Source organism: Canis aureus, chromosome 20, assembly GCF_053574225.1.
Source record: "Canis aureus isolate CA01 chromosome 20, VMU_Caureus_v.1.0, whole genome shotgun sequence".
Lineage (NCBI taxonomy): Eukaryota > Metazoa > Chordata > Mammalia > Carnivora > Canidae > Canis > Canis aureus.
Window position 1 is genome coordinate 38,937,857 of NC_135630.1, and position 18,699 is coordinate 38,956,555.

General features: G+C 39.7%; 1 long non-coding RNA gene across 3 annotated transcripts in view; it reads right to left on the bottom strand.

Moving 5' to 3' along the window:
• LOC144291959 (uncharacterized) overlaps positions 1–18,699 on the bottom strand; it is a 74,966-nt gene that overhangs the window by 15,619 nt on the left and 40,648 nt on the right. The window contains exon 6 of one of the 3 annotated variants that reach the window (XR_013359501.1): positions 91–245. The exons of 1 other annotated variant lie outside the window; for it this stretch is intronic. This is a non-coding gene — a long non-coding RNA (uncharacterized LOC144291959). Of the gene's footprint in view, positions 1–90; positions 246–5,782; positions 6,236–18,699 lie in introns of those variants that run through there. One more of the 3 variants, XR_013359498.1, reaches the window with a different exon arrangement.

Genomic DNA, 18,699 nt, shown 5'->3' on the forward strand with positions numbered 1-18,699 from the left:
CTTAAAGCCTGTGTCTCCAATAAATTTTCCTTGGCTTCATCAGCACCCATTTATTACTTGATCTTCAGAAATCTATTATATTACTACCCATACCCCATATATTATATCCTAAGGATATTCCATCTGATGCTGCTTGTTGAATGTGGCATTTGTCTTCTTGACCAGAACATTTGCTTTGGTAGCTTCCATGTGGCACTGGCTCTTCTCTATGGCTCCCCTTCACACACCAGTTAGTTCAAGCTGGGCTAGACCAGAGTCCATAAACACATAAAAATCCGGTATTACAATATATGTGTGAAGGGAAATAGAAGGCATGAAACACCTTGTAAAAATTGTTTTTGATATTGTGAAAGAAACATCAAAATAGTTGTCATGAACAAAAAATAAGCAAACAAAAACTTCAGGATTTTGTTGGACTTCTCTGCCCTTGTTTTATGGTTTTGTATTGCTTTATACTTTTTATTCTTCACTTTTTTATTTTACAGTATCTTTTGTTTGTTTGTTTGAGACCTTTAAGTTTCTAAATCTAGCCCAGAGACAAGTTATCTTTGACATAGATTTCAGACTATTGTATACCAGCCTGGGAAACAAGAGACCTGAATTCTAGTCCTAAAAGTGTGTCCTTAAGCAGGTGTGTGATCCACTGCAAGTCACATATTCTCTCTGTGACTCCAAAATGGTAGGCGATGTCTGGCTAAATGGCTAGAGTAAAGAAGACACACCTCTCCAAGCCTTCCCTTCAACATTCTCCTCTCCCACACTTATCTTTCCATGAAGCTAGTTACTACAGTTTCATTACCACTTGGGCCAGGCATAGCCTGCATCGAGAAAGCCATATTGATTGTTTTCCACTAACAGATGTTCACTTCCCTTGCCCACTGTGACCCAAAATTTGCTTCTTCAAGATATCATTAAGTATCCCACAAGGATGTCAATTATCTCTTTGTACGTAGTTCATTTGATAAGAGTCTTTACTTTCCTAGTATTCCTTGGTTCCTTGCTACAGACTTCTTTTAAATTATCCCCAAATTGTCATCTCAAATTTTCATCAGATCTCTGTCCTCTAATACATCATAACCTGTACAGTGTGTAACAAAATTCTCTCCCAATAATAAGAACCAGAACACAAGGTTCAGGAAAAATGATAAGATGGCAAAAAGGGCTTCATTTAAGTTTTGATCAGAGAGACAATATGGACAAGAAAAAGACTGACCTCTTGCTTAAGGAGGAGGATGTCATATTAAAAATGACAAAAAGCTGGGGCACCTGGGTGACTCAGTCTGTTAAGGGATGGACTCTTAGTTTTGGCTCAGGTCAAGATTTCTGGGTCCTGAGATCGAGTCCCGCACTTGACCTGAGTGTGGAGCTTGCTTATGGTTCCCTCTCTACCTCTTCCTTTGCCTTTCCCCCATTGCTCTTGCTCAAGCAAGCAGATATGTCCAATTCTTTCTTCCTGCTTTTGTGTTAAGGATCTGGCTTGCTATTTATTTATTTATTTATTTATTTATTTATTTATTTATTATTTTTATTGATTTATTCATGAGACACACACACACATACACACACACCCACGGAGGCAGAGACACGGGCAGAGGGATAAGCAGGCTCCATGCAGGGAGCCTGATGTGGGACTCGATCCTGGGACTCCAGGATCATGCTCTGGGCCAAAAGCAGGCGCCAAACCTAGGATCTTGGCTTTAAACCACTAAAGCTTGAGCAGCCACTCAGTGTATCATTGGGAAGAAGGTATGAGAGCATCCAGTACATTTAATAATGAAGTTTTCATATTGATATCTGTGAAATCTTAAGGGTAGAGGGAGTAAAGGATTGCATGTGTATTTTAAGTTGCTGCTGAGAAATCATGAACTGGAAGAGAGCTATGGGAATGAAGGAGGAAACTGGCAGAGAACAGGAACTGTGAGTGTATTCAGAGGTAGCAGCACACCAAGAAGCCAGGAAAAGTTGTGTGGAGTGACTAGGAGGATAGGAGGATACATTTTGGCACCAGCTGGTCCTGGTTTGCATCCCTGGTTCTACCACTTTCTAGTTGTGTGGCCTTAGGCAACTGACTTACCTCTGTGTCTTGGTTTCCTGACTATAAGACAGACAATAGTTATCTTTTGTTGATTGATGTGAGCACTAAGTTAATTAATATTGCCAAGCACATGAGCTAGCACCGACCAATGGGTGAACACTCAAGAAATGTTGGAAATATTTCTATTGACATGGTTCTTCTTCAAAATTCTTGAGTGGACAAATAAATAGGTTGCACTTCAGTGTTTAGGAAAGAAAAAGTTGATTTCTAGGCAGCCACATGGTTATCTCATTACCTATTTGGTAATATACAAGGTGACAGATGAGTGGAATTCTATAGTAAGTGTCTGCCTACATTCAAGTAGGCATGAAATGGCCCTTCTCATGGTGACTGTATAGACATAGAGAAGACACCTGAAAAACTTATTACAATGTGATATGGAGATAGAACAAATTTCCAAAGCTTATTGATTAATAAAGTGCCACCAAGCTGCAGAATCTTTATGTGTAAGACACAGGATTCTGTTCTTAGTCTTCTCCTGCTTACAGTCCTATCCCATGACCTAATTGAAACATAAAAACAAGGTGATTGGGTCTACATCTTTCACCCAAAGGAGAAGGTTATCAGATAAAGAAAAACAGCTCAAAGATTCTGATTATCTGCAGTGTTAGGACAACACCAAGATAGTTTTAGGGGTTAAATGTAAAATGCTCCTTTTTTTTTTTTTTTTTAAAGGTCAACCGGGATAGAATCATTCATTAGAGTCGCTAGAGATTCTGAATTTAGAAACCAGGCTATATAGCTCAGAGTTAAGTTTGGGTTTCATGTGAAATGTAAAATGTTACATGTAGATTGAAAGATGTGAGAGGTATGGCTTGGCACCAATTCTTTTTTTTTTCCAATAACCCAAGTCTAATATTAGGGAATGATATCACATATCAGGGCACTAACAGAAAAACTCCAGATGAAGGAAGGATATACTCCCTCTGTGTTCCCCAGAGGTGGTTAGAACACACATGCAGGCAAAGTGCAACCCAACCACTCCAGCACTTGCTATGTGCAAAGCATTGTTTGGGCCACTCTGTACATACGTTGGTGGATTGGAGAATATTGAGTGCTTGATGAGACATTTTAAAACAGAGGCTGAGAAATCAGACAGAGCCCAGAGGAAGTAATCAGGATTGTAAGGAGGTAAGATGCCCCACAAGGGAAGTAAAGATGAAGAGAATATGATCTCCTTTATTTTTAAATATTACCTTGGAAAGGAGAGTGAGGATCAAGAGATGGGTGTCAAAGTGAGGTCTGACTTTAAAAAAATTTTTAAATTTATTTATTCATCATCATCACACACACACACACACACACACACACGTAGAGACATAGGCAGGGGGAGAAGCAGGCTCCATGGAGGGAGCCCAATGTGGGACTTGATCCCAGGACTCCAGGATCACACCCTGGGCTGAAGGCAGGGGCTTAAACCCTGAGCCACCCAGGTGTCCCATGAGGATTGACTTAAAGCAGACCTTCTAGTTAAACCAGAGAGAGTTCTCTGACCGCCCAAGGGCCCGGAGCCAAGCTCGAGCATTTCTAGTAGAAGAGCCTGTGACACAGACCATGTGTGATTCAGGTTGGATGACTCCTGGGATTCCTTTCAATTCTGCATCCTGCAGCTCACTATTAAACAAATAGTAATTGAATACTACTTTTAAATAAAAAGAAATAAGATTTAGTGATTTATGACATTCCATCAAGCCATAAAATCTATTCTCACTCTAACACTTCACCAGGTTCCCAAACCACAAATATGCTATTGAAGATAAATCACAATTTTAGATGAAAGCAAAGTAAAATAATGACCTAAAAAATGTATAATATCCAGGAAAATGTACCTCATAACCATTCTTTTTTTCTTCAAGTCCACAAAAAAAGAGACTTCAGGTCTAGCTCCATCTCTCATCTGATTCCATAAATACTCTGTCCCAGGGAACTGAAATAAGGAGCTGCAGTACGATTCCTTGCCCCTGTTTCTCTTTCATCTTCACTGAGGTGGGTTAGTGAAGGAAGGTGATCTGTGCCATCAGGCGCTTCTAGAATATCAAAATCTGGCCCTCCTTAAAAGTCCTTTTTCCTCTTTAAGGTTATAATGCACAGAATAATTTTTTGACGTATGGCTTCTCTACAAACTTTTCTCTTCACTCACTCTATTCTTACAGACCCAGGGTAGAGCACAGGTTTTCAAGCCTTTCCACTGTTACCTGTCACTTCATACTCCAGCCAAAAATGTTTGCTTCCAATGTCTTTTTAAGATAAATTTGCTGCCTAAACTGTACGTGTTCCAAAAATTACTAATAATTCTTCACTATCCTTTTTTCCCTTCTGAAGTAAATAACTTGTTGCAATCAATGAAACTCTGACTCTATTTATAAGGAAGAGGCTGCACCTCTTCCAGCAGATTTTATGATCCTCTGGCATGAAGACAGACCGACAGGATTTTCAGCAAAATTGTGTTCGCATAACTGCTGAAGTAATTAAGCTCACACTGGGACTATCTGTCCTGCTGTCAGGGACTTGGGGGAAGTCCATGGCCCAATTTAACATGGGAATTGCTGGCACTGAGTCTCGGGAATATACTAGATTGTGGGAGTCATTTTTCCTCTGGTAGGTCATTGTCACCCGTAATGAAGTCCGGCCTAATTTGTAACAAAGCAAAGCACATTGAATTCAGGCAGAAACCAGAGCTGCCAAAAGTTCTGTATTCACAGATCAAGAGAAATCAGAGGAACCATGATAACACGGTTCATATTGCGAGCCCTTCCAAGCAGGAGGCCTATAGGATAGCGGCAAGAGTGTGGGCTGTGGGTTTAATTTCTGCCGATGGACTGAGTCTCAGGTCTCCATGATGCTAATGTCTGTACTGTGTCCATGACATTAAACTGCCTGCTACTCCACCTTTATGCTTACTTGAGAACCTGGAACATAAAGTTTTCATAAATCTGTGTGGAATAAATGAAGAGCCCAAGATGTTGCATGTCGGATTAAAAAGATACCAGCTTAATTCAAGTTCCTGAGCTCTACCTTTGCTGATAACTTCTTGTGGCCTTAGACAAGTCACCTTGGTGGTCGGACCCTTTTTTGTGATCAGTACAGTGGGGCTAACACCATTAGCTCTAATGCATGGAGTTCTTTGAGCACAACATGGAGGCAGGGGTAGTGCAAGCACCTTTGATAAAGCTTTTATTCCAATAAAGGCAACAAAAGCTATTAAGACTCCCAGGCATGGCTAGATGTGGATAGCAGCCTGGGATGTCAGTCTGCTCTGCCAGGGTAGGCTGACTCTGCCCAGGGTAGGCTAACCATGTCCATGTGTGTCCTCTGCCCTATGATGAGGTGCATAAGAAGTGTTTTTTGCCAAAACTGAGGATGCCTCTGCATTAGAGGCATCTTCTTTTTGATACTTCACATATAACTCTTGGACAAGAATTTCCAGCAAAAATATAATAATATAAACACACCTACTGTCACTAGTGTTTCAAACCTACAAGAAGGAGCATTTCTGGAAGAATGGAGGAGACAGGGTACTTGTCGCATAACCAGTGGTAGGAGATGGGAAGAGCAGATGGCACTTGTGTGTGTGTCTCATCCAGCCTAGTTATGTGGTGTGGGCAGCTTCTGATTAGTTAACTTCACGGTCAAAGCAGATCGAGTGTGGACATATGCACAGAAATGCCAGGATCAAAGTTAGCTCCGTGCAATTTTTATTTACTCACTCATTGATTAAACAATTGAGTCACACATTCAAGAAATATTTTTGTTACCTAGTATATTTGCCAGGCAATGTTTTTGGAACTGGGCATGAAATATTGAAGAAAATAGCAGGATCCAATCTCAGGTTGTACTCGCCTTAGAGTAAGGCAAATAGGCAGCAAAGCAAGCCCACAAACAGAAAAATGTATTTCATATATTCATAAGTTCTCTGATGAAAATAAAACCAAAAAAGTGTCACTTAATTTCTTTCAAACTCAGGTTCATTATCAGTCAAATGGAGTTTCCAATATCAAATCTGTAGGATTCTTGCGAGGAAAGTACCGAGCATGGTGCTTGGCACACGGTGGGTGCTTAATTAATATTAATTCCTTTGAACATTCTCTTTGTTATGATTTTCCTTCTTGCTCTCAATTTTACAATATGCGTGAAAACAATCTGAAATAAAATTTGAAAGATAAAACATCTTAGGAGAGTGGTGAATAGTCTGAAAGATACAATGTAAAGGACAAAGAGTGGTTGTGTCTGTTTGAGTTCTATTTGCCAAGTTTTGAGTTCTGAATTTGAGAATTCAAATGTCTGCTGTTTTGAGGGAGAGAGCAATACAGGTGACTGCCTGTACATGAGTGTCAAGAAGGAGCTTAAGTGGGAGGTGCTTGGGTGGCTCAGTCAGTTAAGCATCTGACTCTTGATTTTGGCTCAGGTCATGGTCTCAGGGTTGTGGAATCAAGCCCTGTGTCAGGCTTCACTCTGGGCATGGAACCTGCCTAAGATTTTCTCTCTCCCTCTCCCTCTGCCCCTCCAACCTCATCCCCCATTCTCATGCTCTCTTTCTCTCTCAAAAAAAGAGCTTAAGTGGAATCTGGCAACAATTATCTCCTGTTCCCTTTTTGGAAATTTCCCTGAGTCTTCCCCAGCTATGGGTAATGAAGGCAAGGTCCTCACTTTTATCCCATGACTCCCCCAAATTGAGTCCATTGCTACACATCTAAAAATTGCTTACATCAATTGCAATAAGGATAGTGGTGCCCACCATTTACTGAGCCCTGATTTTGTGCTAGACCCTGTGTTTTACACAGATGATTTCATTAATTCTTCAAAGAGCCCTTTGAAAGATATACAATCCATCCTTTGTTATGGATGGAGAACTTGGGAGAGGATTTAAGACACTTGACCTATTAAGGAGGTAGCAGAGGCACTATGTGACACCCTCTAGGAATTACCATGATGATTTTTTTTTCAGTTTATCATCTTTCTCTAGACTGACCTGGCTCCAGACCTTGATTATTTTTTTTTAAGATTTTATTTTTAAGTAATCTCTAACCCATCATGGGGCTTGAACTTACAACCCTGAGATCAAGAGTCACATATTCTACCAAATGAAATAGCTAGGTGCCCCTAGATCCTGATTCTTGATCTCTGGTTTGGCTTTTGCCTTTAACTCTCCTAGCATCCCTTGGCTCTGCCAAGTTTATATGTCAGCTCTGTCTAAGTATCCACTTCCCTCCTACATCCCTGGTGTGGGCAGGTTTAAGCAAGGTTAAATTCACTCTAACCTGGATGTGAACCCAATATCTATGGTGACCTAGGCAAACACAGCAAGGCCAGTGTATAATGTTAGGAAGTGGTGGGGACTGTGGCATGGGAAGCACACACTCCACCCTAATGGGGCAGATGCTACTTAGCTTATTTTTAGTTGCCTTATGAGAAAGCAAGTGTTGTCAGTGATGCTGAACCTTGGCTTTCCATGTGAAATTTCCTTATTTTTAAGACATAATGCAGTCCAATAAAACACATTCACACATTGATAGGCTGCCAGGTTTTGAGTTCTGAATTTGAGAATTCAAATGTCAAAACATTACTTGGGGGTTGGGGAGCTCAGGCATATAGTTCAAATGCTTGTGATGGCAGGTGTCTCGGCTTTTAGTATGATATAAAGAGGGAAAGAACTATTTATGGTCTTGTAGCTGATCAGTGGCACAGCTGGGATGCCAGGCCCATCTCTCAGCTCTCAAACCAGTGGTTCCTCTGCAGCACCTGCCAACTCTCAGTCACAGTTTAGGCCAGTGCATAAGACTAACCAGAAATAGCCTTCCACACTTCTGATTGGATTTGGAGGTTAAAGAGACAGGGTAAAAAGAAAGGATTGGATTTAGAGGGATTACATGATTGATTCAATGTAGTATTTCCTAAGCTACTGTGTAATTGAAATCATCTTTATAATGTGTTCACTTCTTCAGAAGTACTCAACCTTTGAGGGCCATCACCATTCCTGTACAAATTTAAAAAAAATGTGTTGTTGTTTTTTTTTTTTTTTTTGGTATTACTTAGAATGAAAAAAAGTTAGCTATGATCTCCAATAATGCTAAAAATCTGAATAGTGTAGAGTAAAACTTTTTCCTTCACACTAATTCCAATGCAGAGATTCCTGGTTGAGTAGAATTTCTCCAAGATCTCAGGAACATAGACTCATTTCACCTTGGGACAGTACTATCCTCACATGTGGCCAGCAATGAGGAAGATTCACACCTGGGGGGCTTTTTGTCACGGTCAGCCTGGGAAAGGAATACATTACTTCTCCCACATTCCGCTAGCCAAAACTGGTTAAATGGCTCACACTTAGATGCAAGGAAGGTAGGAAATAAAACTTTCCTATGTTCCCAGGAATAAAAAAGAAATGGATTGGCAAGCATACAATATTATCTCTATGAAGGAACAATAAATAAATGGAAAAAAGGAGAAGCCAGCATAGTTTCACAAACATGATTTTTTTCCCATTGAAAACTTGGGATTGAATTATAAGGATCAAGTTATATTGCTGGGAACAGATTTATTACTGTAAACCATGCTCAGCAGCAGGCAAAATGCAAGAGGCAGAGGTTGAGGACATAGAAAGCTTCTGTTGGCTGCTTTCAGAAGGACATTCACAGGGATTGTTGGCCCAGACTTTGCTATGTGGTCCTCTGGAGGTTGACTAATGAAAATATTCCAGAACCTGAAAGGCCAACAAATCAGAGACACTTTCTATTTCTATCTCAGCTCCTTGTAGGGAGCAGGGTGTGGAAAAGTTGGCCATTTTCAGAGAATGAACCAATGTCTCCTTCCTGACATTCTCGATTTCTAAAGACACTACTCTGCCATACTGTGGGCTGGGGGTAGGAGTTGTCGGGGGTTTGTTTTACAATTACAAAATATCCCCCCACCAGTTTTTAGAGGATAAAGAAAAATTAGTTAAGAAGTAATGGAAATAAAATGCCCTTTATGCAAATATGATGACTATAACCAGAGGGAAAACATCAGACACACAGTGGTCTTTAATTAAAGAATAGAACAACTAAGCAGACTTGTACAAGAATATCGTCTTTGCAATTAATATTCAGATTAAGTCTTGAGACTCCAGACATATTCTAAATTGAAGTACTTCCTACAAAATTAAAATATCTGTAATTCAGCTTATCCTCAGAAATAGTAAACTGAATTTACTCTGACCTACCTCTAGGTCAGGATATTAGGCACATGATGAACATTTCTCCTCATTTCATTGTGTCTTGGTTCTCAGGCAGAAATTCTCTCAGTAATAGTCATCATCCAAGTGCTGAGAATTCTTAAATTCAGAATCAAGCATTAGAGAGCCTTTAGGAATCTGCTAGGGTGGCTGTAACAAGTACCACAGATTGTGTTGCTTAAACAACAGAAATTTACTTTCACAAGTCTGAAGTCCAAGGTCATGGTGTCAACAGGTTTAACTTCTTCTGAAGGCCTCTCTTTCTGGCTTATAGGTGGCTGCCTTCTCCCTGTGTCCTCACACATCTTCCCTCTATATGTTGGTGTGTCCAAATTTCCTCTTCTCTGAAGGACACCAGTTGTACTGGAATGGAGCCCATCCTAATGACTTCATTTTAATATAATTACTTTTTAAGACCATATTTCCAAATACAGTCGCATTCTGAGTACTGGAGTTGGGGCTTCAACATGTGAATTTTGAGGGGACTTAATTCAGTCCATAACAGAGCCCTATTTTCCAAACTGTAGACAGTATTCTGTGAGTTTTCTGGGGGTGAGGAGAGAGTTAAAAGGTCAGACAGAAGCTGTGTGTATGTTATCTTCTTGAAGCTTCATTATAGATGACAATGCCTAGAGAAATTCCTTGGGTCCATTAGTTCTCTGAACTGATACAATGTCTATTAGCTAAAATGAGTTTGAATTTGGTTTATTTTTGCTTGCTACTTGAAGAAAACTGGCCTGTTTACCCACTGTATCTATAGGGAGCTCTGACCCTAACACTTTCCTGTATTGACAAAGACATCTGTTGTTCACTCTCTTCAACCAGAACTCTGAAGTGTCTTATATCAGGGTTTTCTCTCAGGTGTCCCATCTGTCTCATCTGTCTCTCTTTCTTGAGGACTCTTTTCCACTCTTGTCCTAAGTTTCTTCCATAATATCTCTTTCCGTTATGCTTGGAGCAAGCATGACATCATTATAGAAACCTTTCCCTATTCAGACAACTGGGGATATCTTGAGAAAGGAAATTGGGGTGCTAGGGGCTTTGAGGAGGGCAGACACACAATGCAGTTATTTACAGACATAAACTATGCTCTCTTTCAAAATTTTGTTCCAAGTCATGAGAGATGACCAAATCATGCTGTCAGATAAAATCACACTTAATAGTAATATTTTTGGCACACAAATCACTGGAAAGTCAAATAGACAGACACTCATGCTGCCATTTGGTTCCTTTTCACCCCTATGTACTCTCTGCATCCTCTCAAAACCGTATTGGCTCTGCCAAATTGTCTTTGATTATGTGTGGAGGTGGGACGTTGGATGAAAATTTTGCGCTCATTATTATATCTTTGCAATGAGCTTTCACCCACTCCTTTCTGACTGGTGTTTCTGTTTTCTTGTTCAGAATTTGCTACTACCCTTTGCCTGTGGTGCTCAGACTTTATTTTCTTGCATTGACTCTCATTCTCTCAAACAACTTATTTTACACCCCTTAAGTATTTTGGACCAGACTGAAGCTCTCTGGTTCCCAAGATAGTTTACCTAACATCACTTATAGTAAGAATACTATTCCCATAGCTACTGAAAATTCCTGATGACTACTACTCATTCCATTGAAAAATGTATCACAGGGTCACTCTTTTACCTATATTCATTGTCAGCCTCATTGCTGCCTTTATACACATTATTCTGTTTTACCAATGAAGATACTGAGGATGAAAAGTTAACTAGGCCAAGGTCACACCATCAGTCCTGCACAAGTGGGAGGGCCCGTATCCAAACCCAAGGTGGTCTGTCTTTCAAGCCTATGTTTCTCTCTGCCGCTTGTCCCAGCTCGTGGATGGCAGACAAGGCCAACCTACCCCATCTACCAGTGGAAAAGATTCAGGCACTACTATGCCATCCAGCCCTTCCCGACTCCTGTAAGGGCTTTCAAGGGCCCCCAAGAATAACCTGGTCCTACTAAGAATGCATTTCTCCAAACCTCCTGAGTTTGGCAAAATTAGACAGAAGTTAAATTATTGAAGGGCAGGCTGTTGTTTTTAAGAATCCAAATGGTGAGCTGGCTCTTGTTTTCAGCAATCTTAAGATTAATAAAGGGCAAATTGCAAGGCATATTTTACATGCCCCATTAAACTGGTGGGATTAAGTGTGCACGAAAAGTAATTGCCTTTTGATGTGAATAAAGCACAAAAAGCCCAGACAGAGGAAGCAAGCCCCTAATTTACGGCCCAATAGGAGACTTTCTCCGCAATTATCATCTTAATGTCGAAGAGCATAATATACAGTAACGCTAAAACGTACACAGCACAAAAGTCATTGCATCTTTTGACTCTTGTAGGAGGGCAAACTGTTCTCCCTTCTGGTCAGGCCCTGCTGCTTCTCCACAGTGTGACAGCATTCAGAGCAACAGAAGTCTGTCAGTCCTGGTAGGCTTGTTTGCTTTTTGATCCTTTCAGGAGGGGAAGCAGAGGGAATCCTGGACTGCTTTCTTGGCATCTCATTTCCAGGAAGGCATCCAGGTTCCCTTCTGAACAGATATGACTAATCATAGCCACGTATACCGATGTTTCCAATTACTTGGAAATCATAGTGGTAAGTCAGAGTCTTGTAAATGACTGAACACTTGGATTTCTCCCCCCACAGTCTTAATAACTTGAATTTGCCTGGAGAGATCCTAGGGGATTAGCGCAAAGGGATGAATAATAGCCCAAAGAAATCCTTTAAAAAGGAATAATCCCTGGAACATTTTAAAGTGCGGTAAGAACTCTATAAAAGGAAGTTCCTTGAGAAAGAAAAATCTGAAGGGTGAGATAAATTCAGTCAGCAAGATTTTGCCAGAGTGTTGTTTGGGTTTCAATCATTGTTACTGGAAATTTCTCGTCCTTCATAAAAATATAGCTGAAGTTATTAGCCATTATGTCATTGGACATTCCTTATCCAAGGATTTGGATAATAAATTTTCTGCTTAAATTTGTCCTCTCCTTTCCCCCCAGTCTCCCCAAAGCACTTTTTGACATAAAAATTAAAAGATTAAAGACACATTTACAGTCCAACAGTTTCAACATACTCAGTTCTGAGGCTTAGAAAGACCCACTTCTGTCAGATGGACTCTCATTCTTTTTTTTTTATTCTCTTGAAATTAAACAATAATTTTCAGAACAAATAAAGTACTGCTGCATATGGGCTGGAAAAAGTATATGGGGCGTGCGGTATGATGTATACTAGTTTGGAAATAGAAACACTCTTTAACGTCTTATCTTGTACTGGGTCTAAAATCTATATACTGGCACAGCTTTAAGAAATCAACAGAGTACAAATATATTTTTTAATATTTTATTTATTTGAAAGAGAGAGAGAGAGAAAGAAAGAGAGAGAGAGAGAGAACACAAATAGGTAGAGTGACAGACAGAGGGAGAGGAAGAAGCAGGCTCCCACAGAGCAGAGAGCCTGATGAGGGGCTCCATCCCAGGAATTTAGGATCATGACCTGAGCTTAAAGCAAATGCCCAACTGACTGAGCCACTCAGGTGCCACCAGAGTCCAAATCTTAAATTCAATTTGTTAAGAATCTACTCTGCAGCAGAAGTCATGGAAATAAAAGGATTGGGATGGGCTCAAGATGTCACTTAATGTAGCCCCAACTAGAACCCTGGAGTCCTTTGATGCATCTTTGCCAAGAGCCTGCTCCTTTATGTCTGAACAATGCGTGCATCTCCACTCATTCTGTTTTGTGTTGCACCTGACTTTTATTGGTTTATTTTATAAGTTTCTTGATGGTGGGAGTCAAAGGCCATTGAGTCAAATGCCAAGTTTCCTGGCCAACTCAACTAATAATCTTGGAAATATTCTTCATGATTAATTATGGCAGGCAGAAGACTGGCCCTCTGTGATGTATACGTCCTCATCCTTAGAATCTGTGAATAGGGACATCTGGGTAGCTCAGCGGTTGAGCGTCTGCCTTCGGCTCAGGGTGTAATCCTGGGTTCCAGGATCCTTGGAGGGGGCCTGCTTCTCCCTCTGCCTGTGTCTCTGCCTCTCTCTGTCTATGTCTCTCGTGAATAAATAAATAAAATCTTAAAGAAAAAGAATCTGTAAATATTGTCTTATGTGGCAAAAGAGATCATGCTTATGTGATTCAGTAAACAATCTCTAGATTGGGAGATTGTTCTGAATTATCTGGATGGTCTCAATATAATCACAGGGATCCTAATAAGAGGGAAATAGGAAGGTTGAGTCAGAGAGAAGATATGATGATGGATGCAGAGATCAGAGGAGAGGTTTGCAGATGCTATGTGGTTGAGTTTGAGGGTAGAAGGGGGCTACTATTCCCAAAATGAAGAAGCTGGAAAAAGCCAGGAAATAGCTTTCCTTCTAGAGATTCCAGAAGAAACATAGCTGTGCTCTTTAACATGTTTCTGATGACCAACCTCTAGAGACCTCTAGTATAGCAATATAATAAATAAATTGTGTTAATATGTTACAATGACAATAGGAAATTGATAAAATAATCTTGTCCAGCCCAAGATTATTTTAAGTTTGGGCTGGCTACAAAGTCCTAGGTGAAGAGATAAAAATGAAGCCAATGGAGTGAAAATTATACTAACCAGAGGACATAGGTGAAATGTTTTTAGTTCTTCTCTAGAAACTTATTAGTATTTTAAAAATATTATTTGTCTCTTTTTCTTAACTGAGAATATAGAAAAGTTTTGGGTATTTGAATATTCTGGTTGAATCATTCTAGACTTTAGTATATTGTGTATGTATATATATATTTATATATATACACAGAATATATACACACACATATATAATATGTATCATATGTATGCATATACAAGTGAATACTAGGCAGGAAAAACCATATATCTACAAAACATTTAAAATTTCTAAGACTGAAAGTAAAAGTGGCAATGCCTCTTAAAATTCTAATGAGTATTGTTAAGTCATTTGCCATCTGTAACTATATATTATCAGACGGAAGATATGGATATAAAAATAATTCCCTCAGAAAATTGCTAGTTTACATTTCAAAGTATATCATTCAGTTAACAAAATTAATTATACCAAAATGATATATTATTTCACGTTTTTGTCAAAATCAGTTACATTAAGGAGAGCTGTTTACAAATGGATAAACTGTAGGGGGTGAGTTGGCAGCTACTGAAGGTGACAACTCTGAGCTGACCTTCAACATCTGAATGTGGTTAAGCTGAGATTTTTTATACATATTCAGCCTCACTGACAAGAAGATGTGAAATATGGAATAATCTGGAAACCTATGATTCAAAACCAGACTTGTGATTAGGCTTGTTTGCCTTGATACAATCTTTGAAGAAGAAACTACAAGGCAAAGACATTGATGACATGATGCTTTAAGTCATTACATAGGGCTGTTCTGCTTCAGTGGTCAAGAAGCTCATCTTAAACCTTATAATGTCCCTCTCATAATGTGAGGTAGGTAAGAATTTGAGAGAAGAAGAAATTATCCATAGAATGTGGAGTGACTGGTCTAAGGTTGTGCAGAGGCAGTAACCAGAAACCAGCCCCCCCTCCCACTTGTCCTTTCTGGCATATCATGATACCTCCAAGGAAAGAAATTCTGTTGATGCTCAAGATATCAAGTAGTATAATCTTGCCTGTCAAAAAGAAAGCATATATTAGAGAGATGACTTTGAAAGAAGGAAGAAAATCTTTTGCTTTTCTGCTTTCTGGTGCTCTCCTTCATAAGGAGACTGACTATCTTCCTTCCTTCACTTCGGAACATCTCTATGTTTCCTCCCCACCCCTAGTATCCACATTGTTTCCCTGCCTGGAATCTTCCAACACCGTATCTACCAGACCAGATTTCCCAGCTTCCAAAAACTAGTCCAGGTTAATCATCCTCTAGGAAGATTTCTCTGCTCTCTCCCTTCTCTGATTTCCTGAGGAGCCTATGCTTTGGATCACACCCTTTGGAAATTGTTGTAGCTTATTTGTGATGCAATCACCACTGGGGAACTGTCCCTGCCCACAGTGCACGGTAAAGGGGCAGGCCCAAGTAGTCATGGAGTGACAATCAGATTTCTTTCTTAGGAAGTTGGACTTGGAGGCTAGCATTGAGGTCAATCACGGGGAGAGGGTTCAGATGAAAACTCTTCTAGACTCAGTAGTGGCTAAGCCATACTTGGCTAACAGCAAGATAAAGAGATTGGGGGATGAAAGAGGGAGAGGAAATATTTTGAAGAGACAATAAGATATTCTATAAGAGAGAAGAAATCTGAGAAGTGAAGTTGTGAGAGAAATGGAAAAACACTCTCAATTCCTGGTTGTCCACTGCCTACTTTAGTCTCTGCAGGCTCTCGCTACCCATCCTGCCCTTAGACGAAACTTCGACATCATACAGACTAGGTTTGCATCCCAGCTCCACCCTTTCCTATCCCTGCAAATGTAGACAAGTTTCTTAGTAATTATAGAGCTCAGTTTTCTCATTTACAGAATGGGAATATTAATAGAACATGCCTCATAATTTGCTTATTTAGAGCAAAAGAGAATTTAAATGAAGTGTTTAGCACAGTGCATGACTCATATTAAGCACTCAAAAATAGTAGCTACAACTATTGATATTTTTATTATGATTTTATCCACATCTCATCTCTGAACCTCTCTTTCACTTGTAGTGTCTTGTAGACTTCTTTTTCTTTCAACCAAAGTACTTGGTTGCAAGACACATGGACACGTGGATTTGTAGTGGCCTCTAATTACTATACTTGCGTTTCTAGACAGTTTTTTTTTTTGTAAATGATTCAGTGGCAGATGCCGTGTTTCTAATTTCCCCGAAACCCTTGAACAGTTAAGGTGAAATTGCAGTGGATATCCTGCAATCAACATTGAATGGATATCCTGACATCAAGTAAACAATACCGTTTACAGAGTTTTCAAAAAACACTTGGTTAAAATTGACATGTGAGAATAATTCACGGTCTCTACCTTTCACCTTATGATTGTTTTTTTTTTTATCTGTAAGTGACAAATAGAATAACCATGATTTTATACATGAAATAATGTGTCTATAAAACTGGCTTTTAAAAAAAGATTGAGTAGTGGTTTGTTCAAAACTGTTGGAAAGGATAAGAAAACAATCCATTTATTTAAGTCTTACATTGTATGTTATTTTGCGATAAGTAAATTTTCAGAAGCAGTTTTAAAAAATGATACCATCAAGAAAGCCTGACATAGAAATTAGGATGTAGTAAAGAAATAAGTAAATTACTAGGAATTTTGCTGATACCCTCGGTCCTTATTTGCTGACACTGGTGTCACATCCAATATTCATTGTTTCCGTTTCCCACTTATCCCAACAGAAAGAATGGCCTTAATCTGAGATAGAGTACCTGCTTCACCAACACTGTTGTTACTAAAAGACCTTAGTTTTAGGCCAGCCTCTCTAATTTTGGACCTAAAATCAAGACACTCCCTTCCGAAGACCCCTTTACTTAGAGCAGGATTTTTTCTCTTCAGCCTACCTAGTGTCATCTACAAGCCAGAAGCTAGGAGGGACCAATTAACTCAGCTTGGGAAGTGCCAAGTGAGACCATTCATCTCCAAAAACTGCCACCTTGACAGGCAAAACAATTCTAAGTGTATGGGCCTGTCTTCCTCATCCACCTTCCCTACTACCCTCAATCCACAATTGCCTGAAAGCACATACAGTTGGGGTCCTTGGTGTTAAATATAAAAAGCATAACTCACAACTATCCAAAAGGAGATACTCCTGAATAGATCAGGTATGGCTGGATCCAGATATTCAAATAATCTCTCCAGGGATCTCTTTCTTAGATTAACTCTATTTCCCTCCAGGTTGGATTTATTCTTCAGCAAGCCCCCACAAGTAGTGTCAAGAGGGGCCACCAGCAAATCTAAGCCTATGCTTAATCAACTTAACCCTCCAGTGAAAGACTAGAACTCTTCTTAGTAGCTCCAGAAAAAAAATCCATGAGATGACTCTCACCAGCCTGGTTTGGGATTGCATGTCCATGTTTGAGCTCAAAGTCTAACCCTGAGCTGCCAATCCCAGAGTGTGAGATCAAGTCTCCTGAAAGCATGTGGGCTAAGGCTAGGGGAACACTGGTTCCTGAAGACAAATCAGAGTGCTGCTCATGTGAGGGGGGGGGGAGAGACAAAAACAAGGGTTCAATATGCTCTCTCCCACCCACTGCCCCTCCTCTTCCCTGACACTAACTTCATCTTGACGCTTGTTATCCCTCATTTACTTCTTGATCACTCAACTTCTTTTTCAATCTTCCTATTTTTTTTCTTTGCCTATATTTTCTTTTCTCCTGTCTCTCTGACTCCTTTGGTACTTGCTTCTTGGTTCTTAAATTTTTGCACCTATACCTTTCCATCATCTTTTCCTTCTTCCAAACAGTGGGAATTGAGTCCCCTTCCGACTGCAGCCATCAGCTTCTTAATATACTATATACTTCAACTTTTTCTTTCTCATTTTGTTGGTCTTTACTATTTTTGATTGGTCTTCTTTGCTAAACTGGAAGCTCCATGAGTGGTGAAGAGATCATACCTTGGTCAATCACCACTGAATCACCAGAACCTTGCAGAACACCTGCCTTATAGGAGGGGACCAAATACTCTTTGTCCAATAAATAAATGAGTAACCCACTGAGAAAAGTTTATATGAATTTGACATCACACATTTTGCTTTCCAAGATATTCTCCTAATGAGCCCCAGAAGAGGAAAATGAGTGATTGGGGTCAGGACCAATGAGTTCTTACAGCTATTCTAGTGAATTCATGATTTCAGAGGAAATAATAAATCAGCAAGCATCTTATGGAACTGTAAATTTCTAAACAAATATGTGGATTGAGAAACCAAATGTGAGTTGACTGCTAAAGACTTGTTAGAAAAACACAGCTCTTCTGTATTGCCCCCATGCAAGTGCACATATATTATTCAGTGGGGTTCTATGTAAAATCAAGACATGTTTCTATTTACTAATTAACGTTTGGTAACAACTGGACATTAATGAGTTTGACCTGAAAACAGAGGCCAGGCAAAAGCAGTTCACAACATCCTGTACTTCAAGCAACACTTTCATCCAGGTATTTGCAAAGACGATTATTTCAAGTAGACTCAGTTTCTAAGTTCATTTTCATCTAATAAGACTTGAAAGTTTTCTGGTAAGTCACCCCTATAATTACAGGTATTTAGACCACAGACTCTTAAATGTTACCTCTCTAGTCCCTCTACTGGACAAAACCAAGTACATAAAACCTGTGGTTCACTTAAAAATTAACCGAGCTTCTACAATATTTTGGATAAAATAAGTCTTGGGTTATTTCTTCTGCCCACCAGAAAGCTCACTTTACTTTTCCAGGGAGCGCTGAGGAGATGCAGCGACCTTG